Here is an 11,166-nt window from a genome sequence, read left to right as displayed (position 1 = left end):
TGCATCTGTGTCCAGTTGACACAGAATCACAGAATCATAAAATAGTAGAGTTGGAAGGGGCCTATAAGACCATTGAGTTCAACCCCCTGCTCAGTGCAGGAAGCCAAGTCAAAGCATCCCTGACAGATGGCTGTCCAGCTTCATCTTGAATGTCTCCAGTGTGGAGGAGACCACTACCTTCCTAGGTAATTGATTCCCTTGTTGTATTGCTCGAACAGGAAGTTTTTCCTGCAGTTCAGCAGGAATATGGCTTCCTACAACCTGAGCCCTTTATTCAGTGTCCCACACTCTGGGATGAATGAGAAGAGATCCTGGCCTTCCTCTCACACAAGTCAGAACACAAGTCAGGCATTTCTTGGAGGGGCCATGTTTTGCAGAATTAGTCTTCCCACAAATATTGGGGAAATTGAAGTCCCCCATTACTATTTCATCCTGCTTCCTTGGAACATTGGCAATTTGCTTTTCCAAAGTTTCATCCTCATCTTCTCCTTGACTGGGTGGCTGGTAGTAGACTCTGACCACCATGTTCCTTCTGTTCTTTGCTCCATATATTTTAACCCAGATGCTCTTGATGGGGCTACCAAGCTTATCCTCCTGTATTTCTGTGCAGAGATATCTATTTTTCACATACAGTGCAACTCCACCTCCCTTTCTGTTCCTCCTGTTCTTTTGAACAAGTTATATCCTTCAATTGCTGTATTCCAGTGATGGGAGTCATCCCACCAAGTCAGTTACACCTATCAAGTCATAGTTTCTTTCCCATATTAAGAGTTCAAGTTCGTTCTGCTTGTTTCCCATACTCTGGGCATTAGCATATTGACATTGATGACCATGTGCTTTATAGTCTGGCTTTCTTCCTACATTTTTGAAGACTGTTATTGGGTGCTATTAGAGCTGTTGTTGTGTCCATTGTGGTGCATGAACTTTCGTCCATTGTTAGTCCCAACTTTATGTCTCCCTTCCCCCATAGGATTCAGTTTGAAGCCATCCTGATGAAGTTCTTCATGCTGTGGCCAAACACATTCTTCCCAGCCCTTGTGAGGTGCAACCCATCCCTTGCTAGCAATCCATCTCCAAGGAAGTATAGCCCATGGTCCCAGAATCCAAATCTCTCACATCAGCACCACCTTCATAGCCAGTCATTCACCTGGAGTATTTTTCTTTCCCTTTCTATCCCTCTTCTAACTACTGGAAGGCTGGATGAGAAAACTATCGGGGCCCCAAAGTTCTTGACTTTCCCTCCCAAAGCTTCAAAGTCTGCCATGATTTCTTTGTAGCTCCACTTGGTGGTATCATTTTTTCCCACATGGATAAGAAGAAAGGGATACCTGTCAGTGGGCTTTATGAGTGAGGGCAACCCTTCAGTCACCTCTCTAATCCATCCTCCTGGGAGACAGCATACCTGGTAAGTCCATGGATCTTTGTGACATACTTGGATTTCAATCCCATGGATGCTTTTTTCCTTTTTTTTTTTTGGCGGGGGTGGCGGCGGGAGCAGTGGGGGCGGCTGGTCTCCTGGCCGGCCGCGGCTGGGTGCAGGGTACACAAATGGCGGCGGCTACAACGGCCGCCATTTGTGTTCACTATTTTTCGCTGTTCTAGCCTACGTAAATATTTACGTAGGCTAGAACGGCAAAAAATAGTGAACTCAAATGGTGGCCGCCATAGCTGCCGCCATTTGTGTATGCGTTTTTTTTTTACTTTGCTGTGATAGGCTACGTAAATATTTACATAGCCTATCACGGTTAAGTACAGGGACGCAAACAGTGGTGGCTACAGCTGCCGCCATTTGCGTACCTGCTGCTCAGCGGCCGGATGTCCGGCTGCGGGAGGAGCTGGCCGGCAGCTCTGTGGAATCCCCGCGGAGCGGAGCCTGCCAGGCAGGACTCCAGGGGTTGGGATGGAGTGCCTCCCCCCTGTCAAGGATTCCAGGGGAAGGGACAGAGCGCCTCCCCCCCACCGCGAAGCAGATCAGCGAAACGGTAAGTGACTTTCGTACATCCCTAATAACATTGTTATAAAAGCCATCCATAATGCTCATAGCCAGACCAACAGGCCAGAAGCTCTGTCCCAAAGAGGGATGATCATTTTCAGGGATGTCGGCACTGCTGGATTTACTGGGATTTCTACAGAGATAAAATATGAATAGTAGCTTGAGATGTCTGCGGTTACCAGTTCCATCTCTTTTTCCAAAGGATTCTTCCATCTCTTGATATTGCTTGATGCATCAGTACAGGAAAATGTCACATAATTCATGGGGCTGTATATGTGCATGAAGTAGTAACAAAAAACCCTCAACATTTTAAAAATGAGGATTTGGTACAGACATTATCTTATGTCATTTTAACGGTTTTTCTGTAGGGATATATATATATATATATATATATATATATATATATATATATATACTGTATGTAAACTGCTTGTGGATTTTATTATATTTAATGGTATATAAATATCACAAATAACTAATAAATAAAATTAATAGGGTCAGCTCTCATTCAAAGCAGGTTACAAGCAGGTGATTCTGAGACATCAAATGCTCTTTTTTCCTCCCACTCTTGTATTGTGAATTTTTACAAACCAAACCAAACCAAAAACATAACGAAACCTAAAAAAAAGAACAAAATAAAAATAAAAATACAACAACAGTTTAGGACATCACACACTCTTGAGGAAAATAGGGGAATGTGTCTCTAAGCAGGAACGTGTGTCCTCCAAATGGTGGTGTTCTTGGTTTGGTTGCTTTTGCTGCTTCATTTTGTGTGCAAGACAGATTCTGTTCATCACAGCATGAAGACTCCTTCACATAAATGCCCTACCCGGCGCCAGCTTGTCTGGCTGAAAGGGGGGGTGGCATTGCAGGCGGGTGGGGTGATAAGACGTATGGGCCTCTGATTGGTGCACCCCAGTCGCACCACCAGTCAGGGAGGAGCAGGCCGAGTTGTCTTAAACTTGACCCCCCTCCCTATCTCAGCTCTTTGGTGCGACGCAGCTATTGAGAGCTAATGACTCACCTGGATTCGACGAGGGATTCTTGCCTGCTGGAGACCGGCTTCGTCATCGTCTTTCCAGCCATCTGCATTCAGCGTGCTTTTGCGCGCCAAAGCTTCTATTCACGCGCGGCTATCGAGTTGCCGACACTCGCGGTGGGTCTCGTGCGCTCCGGCGCCACTCCCTCTGGGTCGGTGCCTGCTGGCCGTCGGGAGAGCCAAAGTTACTGGTGATATCGTGTCCCCCCCTCCTTCCCTCCCTCCTTGCCGGCTCTTTTCCTCGAGTGCCCACCGCAGCCCCAGTTTGGCTTGCGGCGCGGCAGTGGCGCTCGAGCAGGAGACCTCTCTTCTCCACAGCCGGCCGTTAGTTCTGAACGCTGGCTGCGGCTCCTGGTGTGCGTGCCCGGGGAGGCGCCTTACTCCTTCCCGGGGGATCTGGGTGGGGCGGTGCGTGCCCACCCACCTACTCCCTCAGCTTTCGTTCACCCTCGCCCGCTGGCTCACCCAGCAGCCCACTCGATCGCCCGCCCCCTCGTTCCTTTGCCTGCCCGCCCTCCCTCTCGGTTGCCCGCCCGCCCGTTTTGTCTGTCGGCTGGCCGGCCGGCTGGCCAGCTCTCGGCCTGTCTGCCGGCCGGTCTATTAGTCCGCTGGGCTCGCCTTCCGCCGGCCTACCCGGCTGTGGCCTCCTGCTTGCCTCGCTGGGGCCTCAGAGGCGTTGGTGGCGGCAAGGTGCGGCAGCGGCGCGCGTTGAGCGTGGCGTCCGTGTTTGCCGGCTCCAGCTGTCTCGGCAGCTGTGTGCCTGCCTCCCCCCCGCAGCTCGACAGTTTAGATGGCCTGGTGGGGAGGGGAGTCTGGCTGCAGGGCCAGAGGCTGGGTGTTTTCCCAGTGCCTTAGTTATTCTCCTATCGACATCTCCCCCCCCCAAAAAATTAATTAATTAAACTGTGAAGCAGCTGCGGCTGCCTGTTTGGCGCCTCTGAGCCAGGGTGCCCTCAGCTGAGGGTGCCCGCGCTCAAGCGCGTCTCTTTCTCCACTGATTAAAAAAACAACAACAACCTTGCTGCGCCTCTTGAGCTTTAATCTCTCGGTATGGAACTCGTATCCGCTGATCGTGAAGATTGTCAAGTAGTTGCCTGTTGCCTGGGGTGCCCACTTGTTTACTTAAGTCTCCGATAGCAGCTAAGCTTAACTCACCTTTGGCATCATGCCTCCCAAGAAGGGCCAAGGTGGTAAGAAAGGGAAGGGGAGGGTCCCGCCCACCCAAAAGACCGCTGCCAAGGCCTGATTCTGAGTCTGATGAGGACTCAGACCCGGTACTGGCATCAATTCTTTCTCGTTTGGAAGCTGCTGAGCATTCCTCAGGGATCCCTCTCCCTCCCCCAGCCAGGCCCAAAAAACCCTCAGTGGTCCAGCCTAAGCGAACGCGGCAGCAGACCCAATGCTCGTTACTCCTTTCTATTTCAGTTCGTCTGGACGCTATTGAGGCATCCACCTCCTCTTCCTCAGCTCTTCCAGAAGGTGCACCACCTTCAGTGGAGCTCCTCCCTTCTGTGGCCTCACCTTCCCTGAGCGCACAAGCAGCAACGTCGCTTTTTCCAGCTAGGGATCAGAGCACGCCTACGATTAAGACAGGTGAGACTGCTTTGGCACCTCAATTCGCCTGGCTGGGCATGGGGCAAATCACCCCATGGGGTTGGTTGCCGTGGTTTACCCTTCAGGGTGGCCCAGTTCCCCCTCTCTCACTTCCTTCAGTTACTTCAGCCTCCCCAGTTAGTACTCCCCAGCCCGTTGCCTCAGCCTCAACTCTCAGTTCAACTGCTCCGGTGGCCAGCCCACCTAATTCAGTAGGGCCTGGCACTTCATTCCCCTTAGCAGGAGATGCCACCACGTCGGCTCCACCACTGCTCCAGCCTCATCCGCTTAATGTCGCCTCTGCCAGTGTTTGGCAGGGGCCCGCTGGTTCTTTTCAGGAACCCCTGGCTTCCCTATCTCCTCCTCTCCTAGCCCCACAGTTGTCCTCGGTTGACCCAAGTGCCAACCTGAGTCGAGGATCTATGCCCACTGGTGCTACTTCCTCCCCTATTGGTTTTCACTTAACCATTGCCACCAGAGAAAAGATTTTGCGGGGTGAATTTACCGATGTCTTTGCCCTGCTCTTTCGCGAGCCTGAACCCAGCGATAAAGATAGGACCCGTGACCGAGATCCTGAGTGGAGCAAAGCCCGCAAGGTGCCTTGCACCTGGGTGAACTGGTTGCCAGGTTTTTAAATCTACGCTGGCATCCTCCAACAGAGATTCCCTGAGAGGGCTTGGGTTCTCACCAAATACCTTGACATAATATACAGGGCTTACACCGAATATGAAGGGAGTGCATGGCTGGCCTACGATGAAGCCTTTCGAAGGAGGGCCGCCATTGACCCCTCCATGCGCTGGGATCTGAAGGACCAGGACCTTTGCTCCAATTCATGACCCCTTCTAGGCCAGGCTTCGGCGACAGGTCCGACAGCGGCCACATCCTGGCCAAGCTGTCGCCCGCAATAGCCGTTAGGCCTATTGCGGGTCCAGGGGTTCAACACCGCTGGCTGTGCTTGGAGTTCAGCTCCAAAGTTTCCTGCTCCTGAAACCCATGCCGCTTCTGGCACGAGTGCTCTTTGTGGCGGTCAACGCTTCTGCTCCTCCTGCCCAAGAGTCAGAGGTTGGAGAGGTCCCCCAAGGGATGGCCGTGGTGGCAGAAAACAGGGCAGTGGGCATCCTCCCCCTCCCAAAGGGCCCCAGCCCAGTTAAGATTCTTCTGCTCCTTCAACTTCTACCCAAATCGTCCGGCAGCGATCTACTTGGAATGCGGCTTTACACTGGGTTTCAGGATCCCCTTTGTGGGTCTGCACAAGCCATATCTGACTGGTAACCACCGGTCTGTTCTTAGCATGCGGCGCTTGGTGCAAGACAAAATTAACAAAGAAGTTCAGTCAGGTCAGGTCATCGGCCCCTTTTCCTCGCCCCCACTACCCAACCTGTGGATTTCCCCTTTGGGAATTATCCCCAAGAAATCGCCCGGTGAGTTCAGGTTAATTCATGACCTCTCTTTCCCCAAGGGCCAGTCAGTTAACGATGAAATCCCAGATTACCTATGTTCCGTGCGTTACACATCCTTTGACACTGCGGTAGCCATGATAAGAGCCCTGGGCCACGGGGCATTGATGGGCAAGTGTGATATCAAATCCGCTTTTTACATTTTGCCTATCAATCCTCTGGATTTTGATTTGCTGGGATTTTCCTTCCAGGACAAATTTTACATCGACCGCGCCCTCCCTATGGGATGCTCCATCTCTTGCACCATGTTTGAAATGTTTAGTACCTTTCTGGAATGGGCCATATGGGATAAGACGGGCTGCGGCGATGTGGTCCATTATTTGGATGACTTCCTGTTTGTTGGACCCAGGGACGGCAGTCAGTGCTCTGACCTGATGAAGGCATTCATATCCCTGTCCTCAGATTTAGGTGTCCCTTTGGCACACGAGAAGACAGAGGGCCCAGCTGTTACTTTGACGTTCTTAGGGATTGAGCTCGATACCCTCGCACAGTGTTCTCGTCTCCCTCATGATAAATTGCTGGTACTGAGGAATAAGATCCAATCCATCTTGCACCTTCGTAAAGTCCCCTTAGAGCCCTCCAAGAGGTCATTGGCCATTTGAACTTCGCTTGTAGGGTGGTGGCCCCCGGCCGCGCATTCCTGCGACGGCTCTGCTGGGCAATGTGGGGTCTTCGACTCCCGCATCATCGCACCAGAGTCACCTCCGCTATGCGCATGGACCTGCGGATATGGCTTAAATTTCTAAGAGACTTTAACGGCATCTCCTTTTGGAGGCGTGAATTACTTCTATGAGCCGACATGTAGATCCATTCGGACGCCGCTGGCACTTTTGGTTTTGGGCTAATTTGGCAAGACCGGTGGTGCCGGGGCCAGTGGCCAGAGAACTGGGCTGCCGGCAGTATCTGTCATGACCTCACCTTCCTGGAATTCTTCCCCATTTACGTGGCTGTACATATTTGGGCAGAATTGATGGCCAACTCTGTCGCTCTTTTTTGGTGTGACAATTTGGCTGTAGTGCACGTCATTAGTACTTTATCCTCCAGAAACCAAAGGGTTATGGAGTTAGTTAGAGCATTTACCCTCCAATGCCTACGCCACAACATATGGTTCCGCGCCCGCCACGTGCCGGGTCTGGGGAACCCTGTAGCCGATGCTTTGTCACGAAACCAGATCGACCGGTTCCGTGCGTTGGCTCCGTGGGCACGTCCGCTGCCAGACCCCATGCCAGATGAACTGTGGGAGATTGGCGCTCTCAAGTCGAACACGCTATCCTGAATTCTATATCCCCCAGCACTAGAGCTGCCTACGAGAGAGCAGGTAGGGAGTTTAGCGCCTTCAGGTGTGGACTTCAGTTGCAGGATGTGTGGCCCTTACCTGTGGACCACTTGTTACAATTCTGCGTACATCTGCATAACAAGGAACTGTCCGCTAGGACCATTTTGGGGAAGCTCGCTTCTTTGGCCTTCTGGGCCAATGTGCGAGGGGTGGAGGACTCCACCTCAGATTTCCGAATCAGGAAGGCTGTGCAAGGCTGGGCAGAGATGTCTCCCACCCCGCCAGACTCCAGACATCCTTTGTCGCCAGTTATTCTTATAGGGCTTCGGGCATTGTGGCCCTCCATTTGCTCTTCTCCATACAAAGCCTCCCTCTTTCACGCTGCAGCCTTAACAGCCTTTTTTGGGGCCCTTAGGATTTCAGAACTGGTCTGGGCATCCAAATCCGACAACACCGGGAGGGCCTTGAGGTATTCCGATATCCTGATCCATTCTAGCCTGATTCACCTCCATATTCGACGTTCAAAAACTGATCACTAAGGCAAGAGAACATTGGTGACCCTTAACTAGGCCCAGGCTGATGAGTTATGTCCTGTCAGGGCCTTGCAGGCTTTCATTGAGCATCGCGGGGTGAAGGAGGGTCCCCTATTTTGCCATGCTGATGGTTCACCACTGACAAAGTTCCAATTTTGGGCAGTCACTAAGTTAGCCTTGACCACACTGGGTCTGGGGCATTATTGTTTTGGGACTAACTCATTCCGTATTGGGGCGGCCTCTACGGCAGCTGCCATAGGTTTTTCTTCCAAGCAAGTGAAGGCGGTAGAGAGATGGCGCTCCAGGGCCTTCAGCTCTTACATTCACAAGTTGTCTGATGCTTCATGATGATTCTCTTCGCCTTCCCCAATCTTTTATTTAGATGGGATTCGACCGACGCCAGTACGGGTGCTCATTTGTGGGCACAGTATGGTTTTTTGGGCTGCCCGCAGAGCTTCTACGTCGGCCTTCGGATCCCGGCTGCAGTTTCCCCAAAAGGTGGTGATACAATGGATCGGCCGATGGGGTATGCGATGGGACGGTCTTCTTCCCACACTCTTTCAACGAGGTTTGGACAGTCTCCCTCCACAGGTCCTGGTGTTGCACCTAGGAGGGAATGACCTGGGATACAAGCCTGGAAAGGGCTTGATTGAGCAGGCATTGGCTGATCTGCATACAATCTGACATCGCTGGCCGGGGGTGACCATATTATGGTCCTCAATGCTCCCGAGAATCATGTGGAGGGCGCAGAGCAATGCGGCCATGGAACAGGCCTGGCGCAAGGTGAACAGAGAACTGGCACGTGGGTTGTCAGAGCATGGTGACGGTTATATCAACCACCAAGGAATCCATTGGACTAGGAGGGAGCTTTACAGGCAGGACAGCGTCCACCTGTCAGACATAGGCAACGACTTATTTTTGGCCGATCTGCAAAGGGGCCTGCGGGAAGTTCTTCTGCGCAGGTGGGGGGAGTTTCACAAGCAATAGGCTTGTGATTCCTGTGGCGGCTAGGATGGGCAAAACAGGAAAGGGAGTAGGGATGGTGTGCATGCAGAGGCATCTTATGGTGACAGGTGACTCCTGAGGCCCCCCGAACAGGTTGTGTGGCTCGGCGGGGGGATAAGGGTTGCCTGGGAGACCAACCCTACTCACTCACCCAGGTGTTGTGCAGCACCAGGTTGGGGGTGACACCGGAAGGTCTACCTCCCCCAGAAGGGGCAGTCCGGAGGGATGTCGAGATCACCGCCACCCCTCAGGCTGGGTGTGTTTTCGCTCAATAAGTGTCAGCTAGCGGCTGACACAGTTAGATGCCTGTCCTAGTTACCCTTTTGCAAATATTTCAATAAATGTGGCCCAATTTTCAACCCAAGCTTGTTGTCTGCGTCTTCTTTGACCCATCTCCACTCACAAATGCCCTACCTGGAGCCAGCTTGTCTGGCTGAAAGGGGGGGGGGCATTGCGGGCGGGTGGGGTGATATGACGTATGGGCCTCTGATTGGTGCATCCCAGTCGCACCACCAGTCGGGGAGGAGCAGGCCGAGTTGTCTTAAACTCGACCCCCCTCCCTATCTCAGCTCTTTGGCGTGACGCAGCTCGCTCCCACCCTCCCCTTAGCAGTGTGGGTTTTGCCGGTTGCCCCTTTGGGAGCCATGTAGGAATTTTTTGGCTCACAGCCAGATTGGCCTAGGACTGTGAGTCTTTTTTGCCTACGTCACACTGTTATGTGGGTTGAGTGTGTCCTGTAAGAGAATACAGTCTATATCATCGGTCACATTCCACTTGTCGGCTAGGACGGGCAAAACAGGAAAGGGAGTAGGGATGGTGTGCACGCAGAGGCACCTTATGGTGACAGGTGACGCCTGAGGCCCCCTGAACGGGTTGTGCGGCTCAGCAGGGGGATAAGGGTTGCCTGGGAGACCAACCCTACTCACTCACCCAGGTGTTGTGCGGCACCGGGTTGGGGGTGACACCAGAAGGTCTACCTCCCCCAGAAAGGGCAGTCCGGAGGGATGGCGAGATCACCGCCACCCCTCAGGCTGGGTGTGTTTTCGCCCAAGAAGTGTCAGCTAGCCGCTGACACAGTTAGATGCCCGTCCTAGTTACCCCTTTGCAAATATTTCAATAAATGTGGCCCAATTTTCAACCCAAGCTTGTTGTCTGCGTCTTCTTTGACCCATCTCCGCTCGCAAATGCAGAGTGAGTGACCACATCACCAGTAGGCATGAGTTTTATCAACGGGGAGACCCTGTCATCAGAGAGGTTGCTTCTACCTTCTCTTTCCTGTACCCGCCAACAACTTTCAGTGAAAAGCCATCTTCTGTGCTTACGAAGGAACTCATGCAAGGACTTCTGTTCTATAGTTTCCTTTTGCTTATACCATAATAACTGGGAACAGCTAATTAAGCAACAGAAAACTTAAAAACCTTCAATAAGTTTTCCATTTTTTAAAATGGTATAAAGGCCACTTTGGGGATTTCTATACTATAATTTATTCATTGCTAATAATTTACTCATTTTTTTCATCACATAATTCTAACATGATATTATATTTTATTTTGGAATACAATTGAAGAAATAAAGGCAACTAAAAAATAGAAAATTGAAAATAATATAACTAGATCACTGAAGAAATAAAGGAGCTCACTAATTATCATTCTTATTCCATCACTGAATGCTTGTGGAACAGCTAGAGTAAAACAGCACCAACCAATACAGTGTCACTATATAATGGAAGGATGATAAACTAATGTTATATTGTTTGTGCATGCGCGCACACGCGTGTGTGTTTGTGTGCGTGCGTGTGTGTTATTTTGTGTGTGCATTAGTCAGAAAAATATAGCGACTGCACTTGGTTGGAAGTTGATCTAAAGTGTGTAGAGCTTCCACACAGGAAATAAATGGAAACTGTGGCACCATAATATCAATCTTGCTACATTTGCTGACTAATTTTATACATAACCATAGTCTTCCAAATTGTATCAACTCAATGCTGCTTAGTTGGTTGCTCTGGGGACTTGCAGTTATGTGCTCTACAATATGGTTCATGCCTACCAGAAGCAGGTCCTGTGAAATCAATAGGGCTGAGTCCCAGGCATATGGTTATAGGGCTGTATCTGTAGATGTGATAGTTATTCTGTTCAATAATGTTATTTTTGTATATGTATTTTCATCTCTCCTGTTATCTATGAATGCCAGTGCCTTTGCTTTAAATATTTCCTTTCATCTTTTTAAAAGAAAATTACCAATACCAGATTGTGCTCTTCCATTTATGTTTT

At 50.8% G+C, this 11,166-nt stretch overlaps 1 long non-coding RNA gene across 1 annotated transcript; it reads left to right on the top strand.

Moving 5' to 3' along the window:
* Positions 1 to 2,976: 2,976 nt before the first annotated feature.
* LOC146341772 (uncharacterized) lies at positions 2,977 to 9,258 on the top strand. Its single transcript, XR_014784123.1, has 3 exons — positions 2,977 to 3,149; positions 4,458 to 4,625; positions 8,274 to 9,258. It is a non-coding gene; the product is annotated as an uncharacterized LOC146341772 (long non-coding RNA).
* The last annotated feature ends 1,908 nt before the right edge of the window (positions 9,259 to 11,166 follow it).

This window comes from Heloderma suspectum, chromosome 6, assembly GCF_057233095.1.
Source record: "Heloderma suspectum isolate Gila_16-S chromosome 6, 16-S_ref, whole genome shotgun sequence".
Lineage (NCBI taxonomy): Eukaryota > Metazoa > Chordata > Lepidosauria > Squamata > Helodermatidae > Heloderma > Heloderma suspectum.
The sequence above is the reverse complement of the archived record's forward strand: the minus strand, read 5'-3'. Positions and strand labels throughout refer to the sequence as shown.